Genomic DNA, 23,631 nt, shown 5'->3' with positions numbered 1-23,631 from the left:
ACTGAGCTGCATATGATAACCAACTTACTGCAGTAAATTTCTCCCCAACACTGGGCTTCTTTTTCCCTTGCTGGTACTGGCAAGTTCCAAAATGACTACAGAGAAGCTCAAAGCAAATGAGGATGAATGATAGGCAGAACATCTTATCTGGCTTCAGTATTTGTAGCCACTGATAGACCTGAGGGATATCTTCAAGCAGAATGATTCTTTTCCTTTGTGGATTCAATATCCCAAAGCATCACTAAGAATCAGTAATTTGGGGCTCTATTTGCAGAGTGTACTAAAGAGTGATTAATAAACTGCATTAAATTCATGGTCTTGCATAAGTAATTTTTCCTATTAAATAATACTACCAATCTAGTGCTGAATTAGATATAGAATTACTATTAATTTAATTAATTATTATTAATTTAAATTGATTACAAATCTTAAAACCTGGTGCAACAATTTATACAAAGTCCAGCAACATGACAAGTACTCAAGTAAATTTATTTTAACATCAATAAATAAATAACATATAAAACTAGCAGAGAATCAAACTCTTGGCTACTTTTATCTAAAAAATTTAAAAATGTAATCCTTAGCAGAGTCACAATTCTTTATGAGGACAAGGTAGAGGCATCCCATGTTCTAAAATTTTAAGAACGATTTATGTCTTGAATTTTAATTATATATTAATTTAATTATATACATACACACGTGTGTTTTAAGTAAAGAGAATAAGTTTTATGTGTTTCCACATAAGTCAAATTAAGTTTTGAACATATATGAGATCTATCTCTGCACTCAAAAATTAGAATCCAAAGGGGAAAATATGAAAAAAAATCCATTAAGAGGGAGTTATAGTAAGACCTGATTTACAACCTTAAGCAAACTGTTTAAATATTCTAGTTAGCCACATACTTGCTTTGTGTGATTTTAATTTCATCACACAAAACTGAATAGAACAAAAGTTATGAATAACAAAAGTACTGTACCACTGCTCAAGTGAAAATAGACACCAAAAAATACATACATACATACATACATACATAAGCAAACAGTCCAAGCAATTTTGGGGTTTAGTGCTAACAATTTTATTTCATGGGACCAATTTTATAGCATTTCTTTCCAGAACCAGTAAACTTAGGGCTGCCACAATATTTCATCTTTTGGTCTGCGTTTATAGAGCAGATTGGGGGAAAAGTGCCTGTGTTAGAGTCCAACTAGAAAAAATTTGTGCAATGCTTCCAAGTTTCTAATTGTATAAATATTCATGTTTCTATACTGCATGTAATAATTAAAGTGGTGTGTTCTACTGCAAGAAAGCCCATTTTTCATATCGGACGTTATCCATGGTAACATGGACCAGAAGTGCAGTTCTGTGCTCTGTTACACATGCTTTTCATTTAGTGTCTAAAAATGATGTAGCCATGTGATAGACAACCAAAAAAAGCAAGCTGATGGAAAAGGGCCTTGGAAGTAGAGTATCTTTTTTAATAAATATTTTTTATTTATCGAAATAGATTCAATTTAGCCAGGTCAAGGCTCCTTCCTCAAAGCAGCATAAGAAAGTTTCACCAAGCTCCTGATAATCAAGGTGACCCCTTATCCATGTGATCAGATTAATAAACGTAAGAGGAACACAAGTATCTACTGGGCTAGATTAAATGCACTTCCCTATGTGAGAAGCCCTCAAAGAATCTCTCTTACGAATAAACGGCTAAGAATCTGCTACTATCCCGTTGTCCTCCAGTTTTTCTTACCCTTGTCATTCTCTTTCCACTCTGCTTCTTCCACAGCCACAGTCAAATAAGGGAAACGGGAGATGGTCAAATCACCTACGACTTCTGAATGAATGGAGCTAAAACTGCAAAGTTAGGGAGCTGAAATGGGAGAAATGGGACTATTTTTCATAATAGCTACCTCCTACTGGGCTTCCACCGTGCTAAAAAAAGGTGCTCGACATATCACACATCGTCATTAATTCTTCTTGTCACTAACAAACTTGTGAAATACATAGCAGAGGAAACATCAAAAACCAGGTCCTCCCATCTTCAAAGCCCACGTTCTTCCCCACCCTGCCAAATTTCCTTCCTCTGAGACCGTGCTGGAGCTCCAAAAAGGTATGGAGTTCCAATGTTCCAAGGGAATTAAATGAGAGCAAAACAGGTGTGTGCAGTCAACAAGAGCCAAAAGCAGACAATTTCTAGCCTCTTTGGAAGCATTCCTATTAAAGGTCACTTGTGCACAAGTATGATACAATGATTTTACAGAGTAGGATCTCTTCCACACAGATAATAGAAGCTAACTGATGTCAAGGGTCATCTGGAAAGAGATCACCATGGTTGTAGTTATACACACAACAGAAAAGCAGAACTCTAAGTCTCAGGATGCTTAAGTGTGGAGAGAGGAAAGAGGATGCACCAGTGGCCCCGTGTGAGGCCTTTGCCTGAATCTTGTCTCTCAAGTGGCCAGCCTAGGACAGAGGAAGGGCACAATGTCAACTCTACCCATTCTAGGGGCTAAAGAGTGTCAGCTGAATGTGAAAGGTGCTGGTGTTATGTGATCCCACCTCACAATCAGGTGCCTTCCAGATCAGACCTACCTCTCTGTTAACATCAACCACAGGCACATCTGTCTATGGCTCTGTCCTTCCAGGGCACCAAGATTTCTCCCTGTGCCTACATACACCATCTGACAGTTACCTAGCTTAGTAGATCAAATAAATGATTCTTGCCTTTTGAAAACTGCTTACTTACAAAAGGAGAGTTTTCTCATTTCTCATTGAGCAGAACCCAGATATTGTTATTAATTTTCCAAACACTAGAATATTATTGCAATTTTTGCTAAAACAAATATTCTCAAAAGAAATTAATGCAAAAGGCAACCTTTCAGTTTGATTTATAAGACAATCTAGGAAAATGAGTATGCTTTAGTACCACTCTAACCACGTGGATTTGCAAATTACAGCAAATTGGCCCAATACAATTACTGAGGTTTATTTATTTTTATTTTTTTAAGACCTTATTTATTTATTTGAGAGAGAGAGAGCATGAGATGTGGGAGGATCAGAGGGAAAAGCAGACTCCCTGCTGAGTAGGGAGCCCAATTCGAGACTCGATCCTGGGGCCCCAGGATCATGACATGAGCCGAAGGCAGTCACTTGATCAACTGAGCCACCGGTGCCCCAATTATTGAGGTTTATTAATGAAATTCCCTAGGAACTGGACCTTGGTATTATATAATACATAGAATAATCCTAAAAAAGAGGTTTTTCTTGATTTATCCCACTGTATTTTTTTAAATCATTCACTGTGTTTCACTGTGTTTAATAGCAACATTAATATGTTCTGAGAACTTGCCATGTAAATACACTCATTATCATCATACGCGCACATGCATTGAGAGATATTTAGAGCTAACATTAGTGTACTCCTCTTACACTGAACAAGAATCTGTTGTCAATTTTTTTATAAGTGACAATAAAGACAATAATTCATTTGGCCACTGAATTAGTTCCAGCGGCATGTAGTACTGATATCACAGGTAAAAAAATATCTGTACAAAAATAAACCAGACAGCATGAAATGGAAAATATTTAAAACTCCATAATATACCGTGGATCACCACATCAAAAACTAATGATATATTGTATGGTGACTAACATAACGCAATAAAAAAAAAAAAAAAAAAACTCCATAATATAAAATGCTACGGAAATACTTTTCTTGGACATTGACTTTTATATAAGTATTTTCAAACATTTATGTTAAGGATATTTCTATTATTCATATTCTTTGAAAGAAGTCCTATCTTAAACTGAGAAATTTTGAAAAAGATTAAAAGTTCTCAAGTGATTTATGAAAATTAATATAACTTCTGCCGTCTCCAGTTTTGACAGCCAGATTCACAAGCTTCGTCTGATTTTCAACAACTAATTTCCTAGGTTTAAAAAAAAAAATAGTCCTTATAACAGCAAAGGTTTCCAGTAAGCTGTTCTTTAAAGGTCTGGTTTGATAATTACTCCAAACTCCCTAAGAAATGCAATATTTCCAACACATACCAAGCAGCACACCTGTGTCCTCTGCACAGCCTGGCCTCCTCTTATCTCCACGTGAGTGTTTCCAACCCCGTTGTGTCTTTTGGGTCTCCTCCATTCATAGAGGGACACAAATGGAAACGTTTTGATGTATGTTAATTGATGTTTGTCCAAGCAGTATGAAGTAATAATCCACAGGAGCCGCGGAAGCTCTTACAAGGCAAAGTCGAGGGAACAATCAAAGTTTTGAGTGGATTATTGCAAGTCCACACCCAGGCGAAGCTGACTTACAGCTTTTCATCCTTCCACAATGATACTATAAATAAAGCAAAGAAATTTTTGTTCCCATCTAATCCCCTCTATTATGTGGTCTTGTATGCCGTCTCACGCAATTGGTGCAGTCTACACTTCAGGCTCGCCATGAGGCAGGGGTAGGTGACAGGGCTGTCTACTGACCTCACGACATAACCCAATGGGACCCTGAAGGCCTGGCATGTCTCTGTTGGACAAATCTCTGAAGGATAAGAAAAGAACTCCTAAATCCAAAGGAATACCAGGGTTTGGAAAGTTGAAGTTAAAAAATGCACCAAATGCATTCTCGGGAAAAAACAGAAACAACTAAATTCAAGTTGGTGCTCAGTGGAACATTTCAGTTTGTGCTTGCATTTAGCAAAAATAAAAATAAAGTACACTCATATGCATAAAATGCTACCCGATGATTCTCCTTCAAACTGTACAAAGAACAAGCTTTAGCTGTCCATAGACCAGGAACGAGCAGACTCTAATCATCAGTGCACCTGGTGTAAATTGCTGTATAATCATTCCAGCTGCAATGATCAGTATATTTGAATGCCAAGAAAATGCATAAGTTGACTCTCTATGAGGCGGTTCCTTGTTGATACAAAAGGCCTCAAGGCATTAGCAACTTTGTATGTTCACTTAATTTCTTGGAATTACATAAGTATACATATGATTTGAGAAAAATAAATTAAGCAACACCTCGAGGCTATGCTCATTTCAGCTGCTTCCAGTCATTACTATTTTGTCCTTTAAAAAGATCAGAGTGTGAATGTACAGTGAGTGCACGTGCGTGTGAGTGTGTGTTGCATACATCCCTTCTACCTGGCAGGAAGCCCACTCACCATTTATTTGGTCCTGATACAAAGCTAACAAATCATGCCTGGTTTAAGACAGACAATAGGGAATCAACATATTAATAATAGGGTAAATAAAAGTTGATATGGGAAGTATTTAACCTGTTGTCGTGCCACCACCCTGGAAAAATGGGTATAGACGTCTTACAAAGATTGTTTAGAAATTACTCACACCATGCCCCAGAGGATTAGGGCTTATGACAGTAAATTCAGCACTATGCACACTGGAAATATAAAATAACTATCTGTTAAATTAATACATAGATATCAGAGAGACACAAAGTGTGTGTGTGTGTCTGTGTTCTCACTCAGTTGAGTCTAAAAGATCTAGGATGGAGGACATTTTAAAAAGATTATTCCAGTGTAAGAATGGACAGGAAGAATTAATGTCTAAATTACTGTCTACAGACTCTGGCTCTTCTAATTTTAAAAACAATCTGAAAAAAAAAAAAGAGATTTTGCTTTATCACTGATCAGCAAAGGGATTGGTTGTCCTTGGGTCAGATGTTCATCCAATGACTGGTAGGCAGGAGAAGGTCATGGGGTCATGTTGCTTTCCCAGGGCTGTGGTATGACAAGTTTTCCTAAAAAAGGATGTGAGCAGAGCAGGCAGTAAAGTAAGATGGATTTATAAAGACATTATCAAAATCAAGTTTGGAAAAAATCGCAGAAACATTTACACATAAATTTGGAAAGAAAATGACTAACCTTACCAGGAAATGTACAAAGCTAGGAGCAGTTTAATACTCGGACAGACATTTGATGATTTGGATTATTCGAACACCTCAAACCCACATGAAGTGACTGTATACAAATGTCACCTAGAGAGGCCCTCACTTAGAAAAAGTCTTTAACTGGGGCGCCCAGGTGGCTCAGTTGGTTAAGCATCCAACTCTTGATTTTGGCTCTGGTTGTGATTTCAGGGTCCTGGGATCAAGCCCCACATCAGGCTCTGCACTCAGTGGGGAGTCTGCTTCTCTCCCTACTGCTCCCACTCTCCCTCTGCCCCTCACACCCTCGCAAGTGCTCTCTCTCTCTCTTTCTCTAAAATGAATAAATAAATCTTTTTTTTAAATGAAAAGAAAAAGTCTTTAATTAATAAGCCCTTATCTTCACCAAATCAGTATTCCAAGAATGAAAGTCATACTGATTCTGAAAAATACGTAGTATAATTGGTAGAAATACTCATCCTGCCTGACAAATGTTACCACAAACACTACTGGTTTGTTTGGTAAAGGCTGAGGAATTTTCTGATATTGAAAGGGAATCAAATTTTTTTTTCTTAAAATCAAAAGCTGCCTTGGCTGCTGAGCCTGTCCAGTTTCAACTTCCAATTTTATTCCTGAGCAGGAGTTAAGGATCCCAGGACCTTAGGATCATGACCTGATGCTGAAGGCAGATACTTAACCGGCTGAACCACCCAGGTGTCCCGCCTCATAAGATGTCTAAGAGGCAGAGAAAGTAACAGACTGTGGCAAGGAGAGAGAGTCAGAACAGACCCCAGTGTTGCTGTGTGATTTTCACGGCCATCACTTTGCAGAGTAGGAGTTAAAAATAGGGAGTCTAAAGTCTGACCCCCCAGGTTTGAGTTCTTTTTTTATTAAATATGTGAACTTAGGAAAATTACATATCCTCCGTGTTACTTAGTTTAAAAATGAGGATACTTACAGTATTAGCCCATTATCCCTCATCCCATTGCTGTGAGGAGAAATGAGCACATATATGTCAGGACTTAGAACAGTGCCTGTGTGACGTGATCTGGATGACTTTCCAGCAAAGTATAGGTCGTACGTGTTATAACAACACAGCCTTAGGAACATAATACAAAGATGCACAACCACAGAGTAACCTCTGCTTTAAGCAAACCAACCAGGGATTGGATACCCAGTAAATGCCTTAAAACATGTACTGATGTTCTTTTGCATGGAGGACTTAGAAAAAGTAAGTTAAGCCACAGGGGCACTTTGATGCCCAAGCTATGAAGCAGAGGAAGTCAAGGTCTTTAGTAGACCTGGATAGGGAATATCAGCAGGCAGTGGTCTTCGAATGGCTTCACCATTCTTCCATCACTACACAAAATCAACAGGTAGAGAGGGAAAATTGGGGCTTTGAAACAAAGTAGACCTAGATGTAAATCCTAGCTCTACCAGTTACTGTGTTTAAGAATGGACTTCAGTAAGCTTAGAGCCTGAACTGTCTAAGAGATGCTATTCATGGGAAATTAACCTTTGATTCACCTGGTTCCACGATAAGCACTCAAGAATCTGCTGGGGTTATTTTGTAACAGTGACTTGCAGATGGTCACATAGATTTAAAAAAAAAAGGGGGGGGGGACTCATCTGGCAGAACCATCACACTGGGAAGCATGCATTGCCCGCACCTGTACCTCCATCTGTGAGTGCACCTCGTTGCCTCCCACTCTGTGTAATTGGTACCATAAGCTTCTACGTCCTTTGTGATTAAAGGAACTTCATATCCTTTCACTTATGTCTTTGGTGCCTCTCCATCAATCATTTCACTATACTGTGATTGCGCTATTGTGACAACCACATATTATCTATATGACCCTAGACAAATTACTTAAACTTCCGGGTCCCAGTCTTTCATCTGCACTACCTGGCATGTAATAGCAGCTTGACAAATAATAGCAATGATTATAAAGTGATTTTTTACAATCTCTCAACTTTAACATCTTTTATCTTTGTTTGCACTCTTCCTACTTCACGTATTAACAGTCACTGAGTTGCATTGATTCTTCAAGATATGTATTCTATGAGCCTTCCTTTTTACTTCCACAGGTTTTATAAAAACTATATACTTATTCCTCACTTTCTTGGAAATTTACAATGCATATTAATATATTAAAGTTAGTACTTCCTAAAGGAAAAAATTTCATTTAGTTCAATATTTGCCAAATGAAATTGCCTCTGGATTTTTTAAAAATTTTCAGTGGTACATCTCTTCAAAACTTTCAAAATTTATGTTCTATGGAACACAATTTGAAGAAAAAAAAAAGGTGTGCCTATTGAAGCCAAGGCTACTGAGGCTGTAACCCAATGTTGTTTACCTCAACCCTCTAATCTGACCAAAGCATCCTTTAGTGCATCATCTTATCTACTTTCCTCCACCTCTACCAAATTTTATTATGTGCTGAATAGATTCTACATTTCCTACAGCTTTTCCAACTTTTCTACAAAGCCCTCAGACCCCTCCCCAGCCAATCCTGAAAAGCCAACACCCCTCTCCCCACCCATCAAATCCTGCCCAGCCCCTGAGAGTCAGCTAAACCTGACCTCCCTTAACCACTGGAGTCTGAAGGACCTTCTTCTATGCTTGTAGAACATTTCATTTGACTTTTAAGTAAGTACTTCTTTGTTATTTATGATGTGAGCAATTTGATATATTCTATCTCTTCACCCAAATTATTAACTCCTTGATCATGCCTTCATTTCTTCATATACATTACAGTATCTGACACAGTACCTAATACATAATATTAACTCAAAAAATTATCTGCTGACTTGCTTTAATGAAATTGTCTTCTCTCTAATAGTGCAGATATGTGTGTAGGAGCTTTTGCTACCACATGAAATCACATATTTTTAGCACTCTGTTGTAGCTATAGTAAGACAACACAAATATTCAAACACTGGGTTGGAAAGCTTTGAAAAGAAATAGAATTGCTCTGTTTTGACTGAAAGAAAAGATTCAGGATAAATGAAGATGGTTTTTTACTTAACTTTACAATGATAAATAATAATACCAAATATTGATGTTAGTGAGAGTAGTAACAATACACACCTAAATGATTTTATTTCTTTAAATTTGATTCATTTTTATCTTGATTTAGATTACAAAACAAAGTACTATAGTCAAAACTTACAGTCTTATTTATTTATTCATGAGAGTCAGAGAGGGAGGCAGAGGCAGAGGGAGAAGCAGGCTCCCCAAGGAGCAGGGAGCCCGATGCGGGGCTCGATCCCAGGACCCTGGGATCATGATCTGAGCTGAAGGCAGACGCTTAATTGACTGAGTCACCCAGGGGCCCTACACTCTTATTTATACTATAAATTTTAGAACTCCGCCTCTGTAGAATAGAAATACTACCTACTATCAGTGTCATTCTTACTTTTCTCCCCAAACATGTCAAAGTTCCAGAATTTAAGATCTAGCAAGGAATTCCAACCAACGATCTTATCATAAGCCATTTAGTCACCAAGACAAATGGAATTCTGTGGCTCAATGTTTGCTTTCTCACTCCACTACATGTGGAAAATCAACATGAACCTAGAAAAAAACAAGATATCATATTGTCTTTATGTGTAGTTGCATGTTAAAAATGGAGCAGTTCTAAAAGTAAATACTACATTTGTGGGAAAGTATGATGAGCCCACAAAGGAAATGAAGGTTGTTACTATTCAGAGATTTGGGAGAAAAGTGTAAGATATAAGAAGGTGAAGTGGCAGTTAACTATAGATTAGTTTGTCAATTATTAGTAGGAAAAGCTAAATAGTTGTAGTTTTACGAGATTAAGAATTTGTTTTTGTTTTAGCTCTGATCCTTAGCTTATAAACAAGAAGTTTCTGCTGTTATTTTAGCTAACTTTGCCCTTCCAAATGTGTCGCCTCATCATATAACCAGTTTAAATGTTTCACTGCAAATTAGTACAAAAAGGTGAAAAAGCAAAAACCCTTCAGCAGTACACTAACAAAGAAAGACTGGATATGATCTTTCTTCCAGAAGAAGAAAGGCTGAATATTGTCCCCAATGAAGCAAACTAGAAATTGTATAGAAATCTACATGTGGTACTTGCATATCATCTACATGATACATTAAAATATCTTTCATCTCATACATTTTGGGGTGATTCATTCATATAATGAACTTCTGAATATATTCTTTATGAAAGATACTATTTTGCGGATACGTGGTCTTAATAATTATGGTGGAGAACCTCAGTTTAACAGCAACTGTGGCCAACAGAAAAAGTTGGTTAAAGCAGGGAATCATAAAAAATAATGCATACATACCTTAAATATTTTGTCCTAACTCAAAACATATAAATGTATATTCATTTTCCAATCTTCTGATGCTGGGCCAATTTTTTCTTCTTTTTTTTTAGTTCGAATCCATCATTTTTCTTTCCAGCGTGAACCATACTCAAAATATATCATCAAAGATTTCCATTTGTGCTCTTTAAAGTGAAAACTTAAAAATATTTGAGAAACAGTATAAGTATATATCTTCCCTAGATGTTTACAACATCTTCCAATTTTTCACAGTTGTCTCGGTTACAATGAGTTTGGCAACAAATTTTCGGTATCTGTATTGCGTTGTTCAAAGCAAAACGTTTTTGTTTGTTTTACATTCATATCCCATTAATTTCCTTAATCTCTGATTAAATTCCCAGAGAAAATATAACTGATAAAGGTTAATCTTCAAAGACACTATCAAAGTTGGCCTTGGACACGTGGAGTGTCATTATAGAGCAGAAACGGGGTCCTGTCCGTTGTCCACAAAGCCTTTACGTAGATAGCAAATCTATCTCCCATTTCATGTTTCTTCCTTCCGTAATGGTAAAATTTCTGGAACACTGGTATTTAGTAAATAACTGTTGAATGAATGAGAGCCCACAGGTAAGTATCTAATCTTTATTGCACATGCATGAAGGTATGTGTCTTCTGCTGATCCTTTTAGCAGGCAACATGACGTACTGAAAAGAGCACAGATAATTGTAGTTAAATGTGGATGCCAACTTGTGTGACTTCTGGTGAGTCATTTAACCTAAGTCTGAATCTCTCACCTGTAATAATAAAGCTAATAATACCAACCTCAGGGAGTTACTATGAAAATTAAATAACATACTGAGAAGGTGTCACAGGTGGGTTTTTCAAGAAGCAGACCCTGAGGTGGAGTTAGAGTGTAGAACGTTTATTAGAATGCTCTTAGGATCAGCACCTGGGGGAGGGTAGAAAAAAAGCAGGATTGGCCATAGGAAAAACTGACCTTTGATATGGGCCTGATAACTGCTTCAGCTGACCCGGCAGGGAGTTTTGACCTGAAACAGGGCCATCAGAATCCCCCCAGGTTTGGCCAAAGTGGCTAGACTTTTATACTTTTATACCTGCCCCTTGATCAGTCATTGGAAGTGGGCCACCCTGGGAAGGGTGTGACCTTAAGCAAGGTGGCTCTGTGCAGCTGAAGAAATCCCTGCAGGGGCTGACAGTTGTGGAAGGCCACTTATAGACAGTTCTCCACAACGGACTTTCACCTGCAGAGGATCTAAGCACCCAACTCCATATTCATCACAATGGGCTTGGCCAATAACAGAAAAACCAAAGGTAAGTTCCCTTTCTTTCATTTCCCTCTAGTCATCAGTGCCCCCTCAATCTAGACAGCCTACCCACTCTTTTGAGCCTTGTCCCAAGTCACAATCCGTGCCACCGTGCCCTCCATTCTCAGAGAAGTTTATCTACTTCTTGGCTTTTTAGCATTGGAAGCACACCCTCCCTGAACATTTACTACTTTCCCTACCTCGGCTAAACATGCACTTTGTCCTTCTGCACTCACCAACTTACTGAAATCACTTACATCTTTTCTTGGATGTAAGGTCAATCGTTTTACAAATGTTTATGTTTTTGCTCATCTGAATAATCTTAATTTCCCTATTTGTATTGCCCATGAGGATCTTTTTTTTTAAATTTTATACATATGATTTTTTAAATTTTTTTATTTTATTATGTTATGTTAATCACCATACATTACATCATTAGTTTTTGATGTAGTGTTCCATGATTCATTGTGGATTTTAAAGAGCAATATTGCCTCTAACACTTGATAACATCTTAAAATATCAGCATATACACCAAGAGGCAGGCATCATCACTGCAGACCCCATCAAATATCTAGTACCCACTCCTTGAAGACCTAAGAGAAATCTACACTTGAACCAACAACTTACAACCAGAGTTCACACTGCAGTCAGTTTCAGAAAATGGAGAATAAATTGAGCTCTTCTGAACTACAAATTTTTCTAAGAACTAAATGTCAGAGTTTTGTGAATTCAGAATGTATCAGGGATTTTAAAAGCCCTGCAGAAGTTAAGGTTGCATAGTTGTAAGGGTGCTTGGGATCTGTTGCCATTTCAGACATGGGTTGGCTGGTTACCCATAAATGAGAACCCTGTACATGAGCCCGCTCCCCGTCTATACATGGGGCTTTCTCCTTAATGACCTCACGCTAACCCTGTAATCTCCCTTATGGTTTAGTTTTGGGGTTTGAAAAGGAGGGGTGTTTGTTTTGTAATAAAACATTAACTAAAAGAATGAAATTAAGATCATGGAAGTCTTCAAAAAAATCAGAGGATACAAATATTTCAAAAAACTTGCCCATCCCCCTAAAATTGAGACTATGACATCATTAGCTATATGGGAAAATAAAAATAAAAACCTGATCAAAGTATTCAACTACCATGCTGTTTCTGAAAATAGTCCAGCATGCAGCCATACAAGAGGTGGTTTGGGTCTTTCCACAGATAGCAATGACATGACATCATCTTCCTTTCAATGATCACTTTGGTTGGAAGGGAGGAGAGTTCTGCTTGCTCCTGAGTTACTTCTAGTAGGTGGGCTGGTTTAGGACTGTGTTTGCTTCTAATGCAACATTAGACAGTTTTTATAGTGAAGAAAAATCAGAATTTTCAAATAATGCAGTTAAGCATTGAGTTGTAATCCTAGTTGCCTTTGTGTGTGTGTGTGTGTGTGTGTGAACATTCTCTATCCTGCCCTAGGAAGAGGAATAGGAGGAAGAAGGGAGGAGGAGAGAAGGAAGGAGGAAAGTGTCAGGGGGGAGAAAGAGCGGAGAGGAAGAGAAAGGGAGAAGGAGGAGAAAAGGAAGTTATTGGCAAAGGGAGGAGTAAGGAAGGAGGAGCAGGAGAAGAGGGAACGATCTTAGAGGAAATCAAATGGAATGGAAACTCCACACATGGCCAAAGCTTGGGAAGTTGGTGACAGGTGCACACACATGTGTCCAGGTACACATGAAGCCATTGGGTTTCCTCATATGATAGAGAGCTGGAACTGGGTAGATAAAATGAAAAGATAAGGGGCTCTCATGGGTTCTCATTATGTGCCATGTGCTGGCCTTAGCACTTTATTCTCAGCCCACAAAACAATCCTATGAAATGATCTGCAATTTACAAGAAAGGAAACTGGGGCTCAGATGAGTAAGGAACCTGCCCAAGATCATAGAGATAGCAAATGGCAGAAATGAGATAAAACTCCAGTTGTTTTTGACCCAAAAATCTTTGCTCACAGTAGAAGAATGACTAATGCTAATTAAAGATTTCATAATTTCTCTTGTCAGTTCATTCTAGTTTATATTCTTGGTCACGAAATAGAATATGTGGCAGTAAAGATTAAGCACGTGTAGCTGTATTGAGTCAAGTCCCTAAGACAGTGACACCTGCCCCCAGGACAGTCTTGCTGTGGAGTACCCCTTCTCTTAGATGGTGACGGTGTTACGGTTGCTTATGTCTGAGGATAGTAGGAGTTTTCCTAGCTTTTTGTGTCCAGCCACAACTCTTCACATTGTGGGACTAGATCTCTCTCTCGTGGACAGAAACTGGCGCTCGATCTCTTTGTCCCTGTCACTGAGTGTTTTCATCAGAGCCTCTGCAGTGAGAGCAGCAAAGCAGACACTGCCCTGGGGCTGTGCTTTAGGGCCCTCAAAATTTCCGGCACCAAAATATATATCTGACTCACCTGATAGCTAAAATCTTAAGTTCCATAATTAGCATCTTGAGCCAAGCAGGAAACAAATTTTTTGTAAGAAAGCACAATAAAGTTGTGAATTCCAGTTTACGTGGCTCTAAAACTTCCTAGCCTCCCAGTGTGTACAGTGATGTAGATGCTAGAAGGGCATTCCTAAACCTAGCAATATTGTCAATCACTAGGATCCCACGTACTAATGTTCGTCCTCTAGAAACAACATTTTTTTAATATTGTCTAAAATTTCCTCCATATATAACTCATATCTTAAACTTTTTATCTTTTATCTGCATTCAGTTCTTTACCATGTTTTTTGGGGGGCTTGGAATGAAAACACAAAAGAAAACTAGAGTAAAGAAACCCAAAATGTTGCAAATGTTTAGCTGACGTAATCCAGGTTTGAAGCAAAAACCTTTGTGGGTATTTCTACAAGACTTTGTCATTATATCCATGAAAGTTACTCCTGTGTTTAATTAGTGTGATTGGTGTATATTCTCTATTAATGGATGACAGAAAAACAAAGAAAATTCCAAGGATGTTAAAATGTTATATTGTGTTCAAAACATCTAGTACATTTCTTATTTTGAAGATAAAGAAAAAGCATACAAAGTGGGGGCTGGAAGTTTTTAAATATTTTATAAATATTTTTGAATAATTCTAGACTTCCAGAAAAGTTGTAAAGAGAGTACAGAGAATTCCTTTATAGCCTTCCCCCAGTTTCCCCTAATGTTACTATTGACAGAACTGTGGTGCATTTGTCAAAACCAAGAAACAGACATTGGTACAGCACTATTAACTAAACTACAAACTATTTGAATCACCAGTTTGTCCACTAATGACCTTTTACTATTCCAAGATCTCCAGGATACCACACATCATTTAGTACAATTTTTATTAAAGCAGTATCTGGTTCTTCTCAACCCATGAAGTACATGGTGGACAGATAATTTTTGTAAGTGGCGCCAGATTATTAGCCTGCCAGGGTGCTTGTGATTCTTGGTCTTGTCTTCTTGAGGAAAAAGCTATAGGAAAAAAAATTGAAAGAAGACGTTCAGACATCTCACAAAGACAGAGAGAGCACATAAGCAGTGCTACCCCACTTTTATGTGTGGAAGTGTAGCTCATAGCACTTAGCCCCCAGCTTTACTCTCCGGTGGGACCCAGGCTTCAGGCACCAACACTGTGACCAGGTGCACACAGAATTTTCATCTAGCTGCCTTCCTATTGGATCCATTCTGATTTTTCATGCCGGCTTGCGAGTTGTCTAAAAATTCATGATCTTCTATGGATGTTTGAGTCGTTTCCAATTCGGGTCTATTATAAATAATGCTGCTATAAACTCATACATGTCTTTTAGTGAGGGCATATTTCCATTGAATATATGCCCATGAGTGGAATTGCTGGTTCATAAATTATGCACATAATTCAACTTCAAGAGGTCCTACCAAATATTTTTTCAAAGCAATTATACCAGTGCACATTTTCACTAATAGTACATGAAACTTCTACCTGTTCCATCTTTACCAATATTTGACATTGTCTTTTAATTTTAATCATTCTAGTGGAGATGTACCAGCACTGCATTGTGGTTTTAATTTAAATTTCTTAATGAGTAATGATGGTGAATACCCTTTTATATGATTTGTTAGCTATCTGGATACTTGCTTTGATTAATTAGCTGTTCAAGTCTTTTGCATGTTGGATGAATCTATTGGACTGTCCTTTGAAATTTTTAGCAGTTCTCTACACATTCTGGAAAAATTTCCTCAGTCAGAAAGATGCATTTTCTCCTAGTCTGTAGCTTGTCTTCATCATAATAGTGCATTTGAAAGAACTGATCTTAATTTTAATGATCTAATTAACTTTCTCCTTTAAATATGGCTTAATAGATATTCACCTAGCCTAAGGTCAAGAAGATATTATCCTGCTTTATTCTAAAGTTTTATTGTCTCACCTTTCATGTTTAGATCTGCAATCTGAGACTAAGCTTGTGTATAGTGTGAAGTAGAGCTTAAATTTTCCTCCCCATTTCCAGTTGATCAACCTCATTTGTTGAAAAGAATATTTTCCCCCCATTGAACTACAGTGTTATGGTTGTAATAAATTAAGTGATCATATACATGGTAGTCTATTCTAAGTGCTTACTCTTCTTCACCTGTTCTACATGTCAATCCTTGAGCCAATACTACCTTCTCTTAATTATTCTAGCTTTATAATAAACCTTGACACTAATAAGTCCTTTGTTTTGTTCTTTTTCAATATGATTTTGGCTCTTCTTAGATTTTTGTATTTCCATTTAAATTTTAGAATTAGCTACCGTCCTCCCCCCTCCCCCCCACCACTCTGGGATTTCAGTTAGGATTAAACTTTATCAAGATATCACTGCAGGAAAAAATTGACATGTTTATAATATTGGATTTTCTAATCCATGAATATGGTATATCACTTCTTATTATTTTGTTTTGTTTCTGCTTTTTAAAGATATAATTTACATATAATAAATTTCATACTTCTTAATTGATGGTTCTATGAGTTTTGACAAATGCATATAGTCATGGTAGCACTAACTTAAATAAGATATGGAACAGTTTCATCATCCAAAAACTCCCTTTGTTGCACCTTTGTGGTAAACCCTTCTCCCTCCCATGATGCCTGAAAACTACTGATCATTTTTCTGTCCCTGTGGTTTTGCCTATTCAAAAATGTCATATAAATGGTATCATAGAGTATTCAGCCTTTTCAGTCTGACTTCTTTTACTTAGCATAATACATTTGAGATCCATCAATGCTGACATATTTTCTCCTTTCTACTTTTGAGTAGTATTCCACTGAATGGATATATCACAGTTTATCCTTTAAGTAGTTGAAAGACATTTTGGGCTATTTCCTTGTTTTGGCAATTATAATAATGCTACTATAAATATTCCAGTACAAATTTTTATGTGAAAATAGTTTTCATTTCACTTCCAGTACCTAAGAGTATAATTACAGAATTTTATAGTAAGTATACATTTAACCTCATAAGAAACCAGCAAACTATTTTCCAAAGTGGTTGTAGCATTTTTGCATTCTCATCAGCAGTATATGAGTATGTTGGTGGCTCTATATCCTCACCAACACTTGGCGTTGGTGTTTTCATTTTTCTAATGACTAATGTTATTGAGTATCTTTTCATGGGCTTATTTGCCATCTATATCTTCTCTGGTGTTTAAATATCTTCTTGCTGTTTAAATATTTTACCCATTTTAGAAGACATGAACAGATATTTCTCCAAAGGAGACATCCAGATGGCCAACAGGCACATGAAAATGTGCTCAACATCACTCATCATCAGGGAAATGCAAATCAAAACTACGATGAGATATCACATCACACCTGTCAGAATGGCTAAAATTAACAACAAAAAAACAACTAAGTGTTGGCAAGGATATGGAGAAAGGGGAACCCTCTCACACTGTTTGTGGTAATGCAAACTTATGCAGTCCCTATGGAAAACAGTATGGAGGTTCCTCAAAAAGTTAAAAATAGAACTATCCTATGATCTGGTAATCACACTACTGGGTATTTTCCCAAAGAATATGAGAACGCTAATGTGAAAATACATATGCACCCCTATGTTTATGGCATCATCATTTATAATAGCCAAATTATGGAAGCAGTCCAAGTGTCCATCCACAAATGTATGGATAAAAAAGAAGTGAGATATATACATTATTACTCAGCCATAAAAAAGAATGAAATCTTGCCATTTGCAACAACATGGGTGGATCTAGAGAGTATAATGCTAACCTAAATGAGCAGTCAGAGAAAGACAAATACCATATGATTTCACTTACATGTAAAATTTAAGAAACAAAACAAACAAAGGGGAAAAAAAAGACAAAGCAGAAAACAGACTCTTAACTATAGAGAAGTGATGGTTACCAGAGGGCAGGTGGGTGGGGGGTGGGTGAAAGAGGTGAAGGGATTAAGAGGACACTTATCATGATGAGCACTGAGTAATATATAGAATTGTTGAATCACTATACTGTACACCTGAAACTAATATAACCCTATATGTTAATGACACTGAGGGGCACCTGGGTGGTTCAGTCGGTTAAATGTCCAACTCTTAGTTTCAGCTCAGGTAATGATCTCATGGGTTGTGGGATCAGGTCCTGCATCTGGCTCCACACTCAGCTTGAAGATTCTCTCCCTCTGCCCTTTTTCTATGTTTTTTGAATTTTTCTTTTTCCCTTTTTCAACCAACATCTTATCAATCCCTTTTTTTAAAAATCTTTTTTATTTTTCATTTTTAGAGTCATATTCTATCCCTTCATTGTAGTTAACCTTATTTTTGTATATATATGAGTTTTTCTCTCTTTAAAATTTTGGGATACAGTTTCTTCTAACAGACCAAAATATACCCTAAATCTCTAGTGTATGGCTTTGTTCTTGTCTCCTGCTTGATCATATTCTCTCCCCCCATTTTTTTTTAAATTTCTGATTTTTCTTTTTTCAACCAACTTCTTATCAATTCCTTTTATAAAATCTTTTATAATTTTCATCTTTACAATCATATTCCATCCCTTCATTGTATTTACCTTTATTTTTGTACATATATAAGTTTTTCTTTCTTTAAAATTTTGGGGAGCAGTTTCTTCTAACAGACCAAAATATGCCCCAAATCTACTGTGTGGCATTGATCTATGCACCAGCCTGATCATATTTGATCATATTCTTTCTTTTTTTTCTTTCTTTCTTTTTTTTTTTCTTTTTTCTTTCTTTGCCTTTCTTTTCCCCTGGTTTCAGGTCTAATCTGAAGGGATTGCCACAAATCAGGCCGTGATTTGTTTAGTATATATTTTTCTGGGGTCATTGTTACACTGTTAGCATTTTGTTCTCTCATTCATCTATTCTCCCTGGACAAAATGACAATACAGGAAAAACGCACCTCAAAAAAAAGAACAAGAGGCAGTACCGACTGCCAGGGACCTGATCAATACAGACATTAGTAAGATGTCAGAACTAGAGTTCAGAATGACGATTATAAAGATACTAGCTGAGCTTGATAAAAGCATGGAAGATACTAGAGAAACCCTTTCTGGAGAAATAAAACAACTAAAATCTAGCTAAGTCAAAATCAAAAAGGCTATTAATGAGGTGCAATAAAAAATGGAGGCTCTAACTGCTAGGATAAAGGAGGCAGAAGAGAGAATTAGTTATATAGAAGACCAAATGATGGAGACAAAGAAGCTAAGAAAAAGAGAGATAAACCACTACTAGATCACAAGGGCAGAATTCGAGAGATAAGTGATACCATAAGATGAAACAATATTAGAATAATTGGGATCCGAGAAGAAGAAAAAAGAGAGAGAGGGGCAGAAGGTATATTGGAGCAAATTATAGCAGAGAACTTCCCTAATTTGGGGAAGGAAACAGGCATCAAAATCCAGGAGGCACAGAAAACCCCTCTCAAAATCAATAAAAATAGGTCAACACCCCAAAATCTAATAGTAAAACTTACAAGTCTCAGAGACAAAGAGAAAATCCTGAAAGCAGCTCGGGACAAGAGATCTATAACCTACAATGGTAGAAACATTAGATTGGCAACAGACCTATCCATAGAGACCTGGCAGGCCAGTAAGGACTGGCATGATATATTCAGAGCACTAAACAAGAAAAATATGCAGCCAAGAATACTATATCCAGCTAGGCTGTCATTGAAAATAGGAGAAATAAAAAACTTCCAGAACAAACAAAAACTAAAAGAATTTGCAAACATGAAACCAGCCCTACAAGAAATATTGAAAGGGATCCTCTAAGCAAAGAAAGAGCCTAAAAGTAACATAGACAAGAAAGGAACACAGACAATATACAGTAACAGTCACCTTACAGGCAATACAGTGGCACTAAATTCGTATCTTTCAATAGTTACCCTGAATGTAAATGGGCTAAATGCCCCAATCAGAAGATACAGGCTGGGCGCCTGGGTGGCTCAGTTGGTTAAGCGACTGCCTTCGGCTCAGGTCATGATCCTGGAGTCCCTGGATCGAGTCCCGCATCGGGCTCCCTGCTCGGCAGGGAGCCTGCTTCTGCCTCTGACCCTCCCCCCTCTCATGTGCTCTCTCTCTCTCATTCTCTATCTCAAATAAATAAATAAATAAAATCTTTAAAAAAAAAAAAGATACAGGCTATCAGATTGGAAAAAAAACAAGACCCATCAATATGCTGCCTGCAAGAGACTCATTTTAGACCAAAAGACACCTCCAGATTGAAAGTGAGGGGGTGGAAAACCATTTACCATGCTAATGGACACCAAAAGAAAGCTGGGGTGGCAATCCTTATATCAGAAAAATTTGATTTTAAACCAAAGACTATAATAAGAGATGAGGAAGGACACTATATCCTACTTAAAGGATCTATCCAACAAGAAGATCTAACAATTGTAAATATCTATGCCCCTAACATGGGAGCAGCCAATTATATAAACCAATTAATAACAAAATCAAAGAAACACATCAACAACAATACAATAATAGGGGACTTTAACACTCCCCTCACTGAAATAGACAGATCATCTAAGCAAAAGATCAACAAGGAAATAAAGACTTTAAATGACACACTGGACCAGATGACTTCACAGATATAGTCAGAACATTCCATCCCAAAGCAACAGAATACACATTCTTCTCTAGTGCCCATGGAACATTCTCCAGAATAGATCACATCCTAGGTCACAAATCAGGTCTGAACTGGTACCAAAAGACTGGGATCATTCCCTGCATATTTTTGAACCACAACGCTTTGAAACTAGAACTCAATCACAAAAGGAAAGTCAGAAAGAACTCAAATACATGGAGGCTAAAGAGCATCCTACTAAAGAATGAATGGGTCAACCAGGAAATTAAAGAAGAATTTAAAAAATTCATGGAAACAAATGAAAATGAAAACACAACTGTTCAAAATCTTTGGGATACAGCAAAGGCGGTCCTAAGAGGAAAGTATATAGCAATACAAGCCTTTCTCAAGAAACAGGAAAGGTCTCAAATACACAACCTAATCCTACACCTAAAGGAGCTGGAGAAAGAACAGCAAATAAAGTCTAAACCCAGCAAAAGAAGAGAAATAGTAAAGATCAGAGCAGAAATCAATGAAATAGAAACCAAAAGAACAGTAGAACAGATCAACGAAACTAGGAGCTGGTTCTTTGAAAGAAATAACAAGATTGATAAACCCCTGACCAGACTTATCAAAAAGAAAAGAGAAATGACCCAAATAAATAAAATCATGAGTGAAGGAGGAAAGATCACAACCAACACCAAAGAAATACAATTATAAGAACATATTATGAGCAACTATATGCCAGCAAATTAGATAATCTGGAAGAAATGGATGCATTCCTAGCGATGTATAAACTACCAAAACTGAACCAGGAAGAAATAGAAAACCTGAACAGAACCATAACCACTAAGGAAATTAAAGCAGTAATCAAAAACCTCCCAACAAACAAGAGCCCAGGGCCAGATGGTGTCCCAGGGGAATTCTACCAAACATTTAAAGAAGAATTAATACCTATTCTTCTGAAACTGTTCCAAAAAATAGAAATGGAAGGAAAACTTCCAAACTCACTTTATGAAGCCAGCATTACCTTGGTCCCAAAACCAGACAAAGACCCCATCAAAAAGGAGAATTACAGACCAATATCCTTGATGAACATAGATGCAAAAATTCTCACCAAAATACTGGCCAATAGGATCCAACAGTACATTAAAAGGATTATTCACCATGACCAAGTGGGATTTTGTCCTGGGCTGCAAGGTTGGTTCAACATCTGCAAATCAATCAATGTGATACAGTATATTAATAAAAGAAAGAACAAGAACCATATGTTCCTGTCAATAGATGCAGAAAAAGCATTTGACAAAGTACAGCATCTTTCTTGATTAAAACTCTTCAGAGTGTGGGGATACAGGGTACATACCTCAATATCGTAAAAGCCATGTATGAAAAACCCACGACAAATATCATTCTCAATGGGGAAAAACTGAGAGCTTTCCCTCTAAGGTCAGGAACATGGCAGGGATGTCCACTCTCACCACTCCTATTCAGCATAGTACTAGAAGTCCTAGCCACAGCAATCAGACAACAAAAAGAAATAAAACGCATCCGAATCAGCAAAGAAGTCAAGTTCTCACTCTTTGCAGTTGATATGATACTTTATGTGGAAAACCCAAAAGACTCCACCCCAAAACTGCTAGAACTCATACAGGAATTCAGTAAAGTGGCAGGATATAAAATCAATGCACAGAAATCAGTTGCATTTCTACCAAGAACAAGACAGAAGAAAGAGAAATTAAGGAGTCGACCCCATTTACAATTGTACCCAAAACCATAAGATACCTAGGAATAAAATCTAAGCAAAGAAGCAAAGAATCTGTACTCAGAAAACTATGAAATACTCATGAAAAAAATTGAGGAAGACACAAAGAAATAGAAAAACGTTCTATGCTCATGAATTGGAAGAACAAATATTGTGAAGATGTCAATGCTACCTAGAGCAATCTACACATTCAATCCAATCCCTATCAAAATACCATCCACTTTTTTCAAAGAAATGGAACAAATAATCCTAAAATTTGTATGGAACCAGAAAAGACCCCGAATAGCCAGACGAATGTTGAAAAAAAAAAGCAAAGCTGGCGGCATCACAATTCCGGACTTCCAGCTCTATTACAAAGCTGTAATCATCAAGACAGTATGGTACTGGCACAAAAACAGACACATAGATCAATGGAATAGAATAGAGAACCCAGAAATGGACCCTCAACTCTATGGTCAACTAATCTTCAACAAAGCAGGAAAGAATGTCCCTTGGAAAAAAGACAGTCTCTTCAACAAATGGTGTTGGGAAAATTGGACAGCCACATGCAGAAGAATGAAACTGGACCATTTCCTTATACCACACACAAAAATAGACTCAAAATGGATGAAAGACCTACATGTGAGACAGGAATCCATCAAAATCCTAGAGGAGAACACAGGCAGCAACCTCTTCGACCTCAGCCGCAGCCATTTCTTCCTAGAAACATTGCCAAAGGCAAGGGAAGCAAGGGCAAAAATGAACTATTGGGACATCATCAAGATAAAAAGCTTTTGCACAGCAAAGGAAACAGTCAACAAAACTAAAAGACAACTGACAGAATGGGCGAAGATATTTGCAAATGACATATCAGATAAAGGGCTAGTACCCAAAATCTATAAAGAACTTCTCAAACTCAACACCCAAAGAACAAATGATCCAATCAAGAAATGGGCAGAAGACATGAACAGACATTTCTGCAAAGAAGACATCCAAATGGCCAAAGACACATGAAAAAGTGCTCAACGTCTCTCGGCATCAGGGAAATCCGAATCAAAACCTCAATGAGAGGGCGCCTGGGTGGCTCAGATGGTTAAGTGTCTGCCTTCAGCTCAGGTCATGATCCCAGCGTCCTGGGATCGAGTCCCGCATCGGGTTCTCTGCTCCTTGGGAGCCTGCTTCTCCCTCTGCCTCTCTCTCTCTGTCTCTCATGAATAAATAAATAAAATCTTTTAAAAAAAACCTCAATGAGATACCATCTCACACCAGTCAGAATGGCTAAAATTAACAAGTCAGGAAACGACAGATGTTGGCGAGGATGCGGAAAAAGGGGAACCCTCCTACACT

At 37.4% G+C, this 23,631-nt stretch overlaps 1 long non-coding RNA gene across 4 annotated transcripts in view; it reads right to left on the bottom strand.

Moving 5' to 3' along the window:
- LOC123848260 (uncharacterized) overlaps positions 1 to 23,631 on the bottom strand; it is a 319,093-nt gene that overhangs the window by 90,416 nt on the left and 205,046 nt on the right. Inside the window, exon 1 of one of the 4 annotated variants that reach the window (XR_010409536.1) lies at positions 10,206 to 11,163. The exons of the other annotated variants lie outside the window; for them this stretch is intronic. This is a non-coding gene — a long non-coding RNA (uncharacterized LOC123848260). Of the gene's footprint in view, positions 1 to 10,205; positions 11,164 to 23,631 lie in introns of those variants that run through there. 4 annotated transcript variants of the gene reach the window in all.

Source organism: Mirounga angustirostris, unplaced genomic scaffold, assembly GCF_029215605.1.
Source record: "Mirounga angustirostris isolate CCGP_5_RB_7025 unplaced genomic scaffold, mMirAng1.0.hap1 SCAF_2, whole genome shotgun sequence".
Lineage (NCBI taxonomy): Eukaryota > Metazoa > Chordata > Mammalia > Carnivora > Phocidae > Mirounga > Mirounga angustirostris.
Note: the sequence above shows the minus strand (reverse complement) of the source record. Positions and strands in the feature narration are given on the sequence as shown.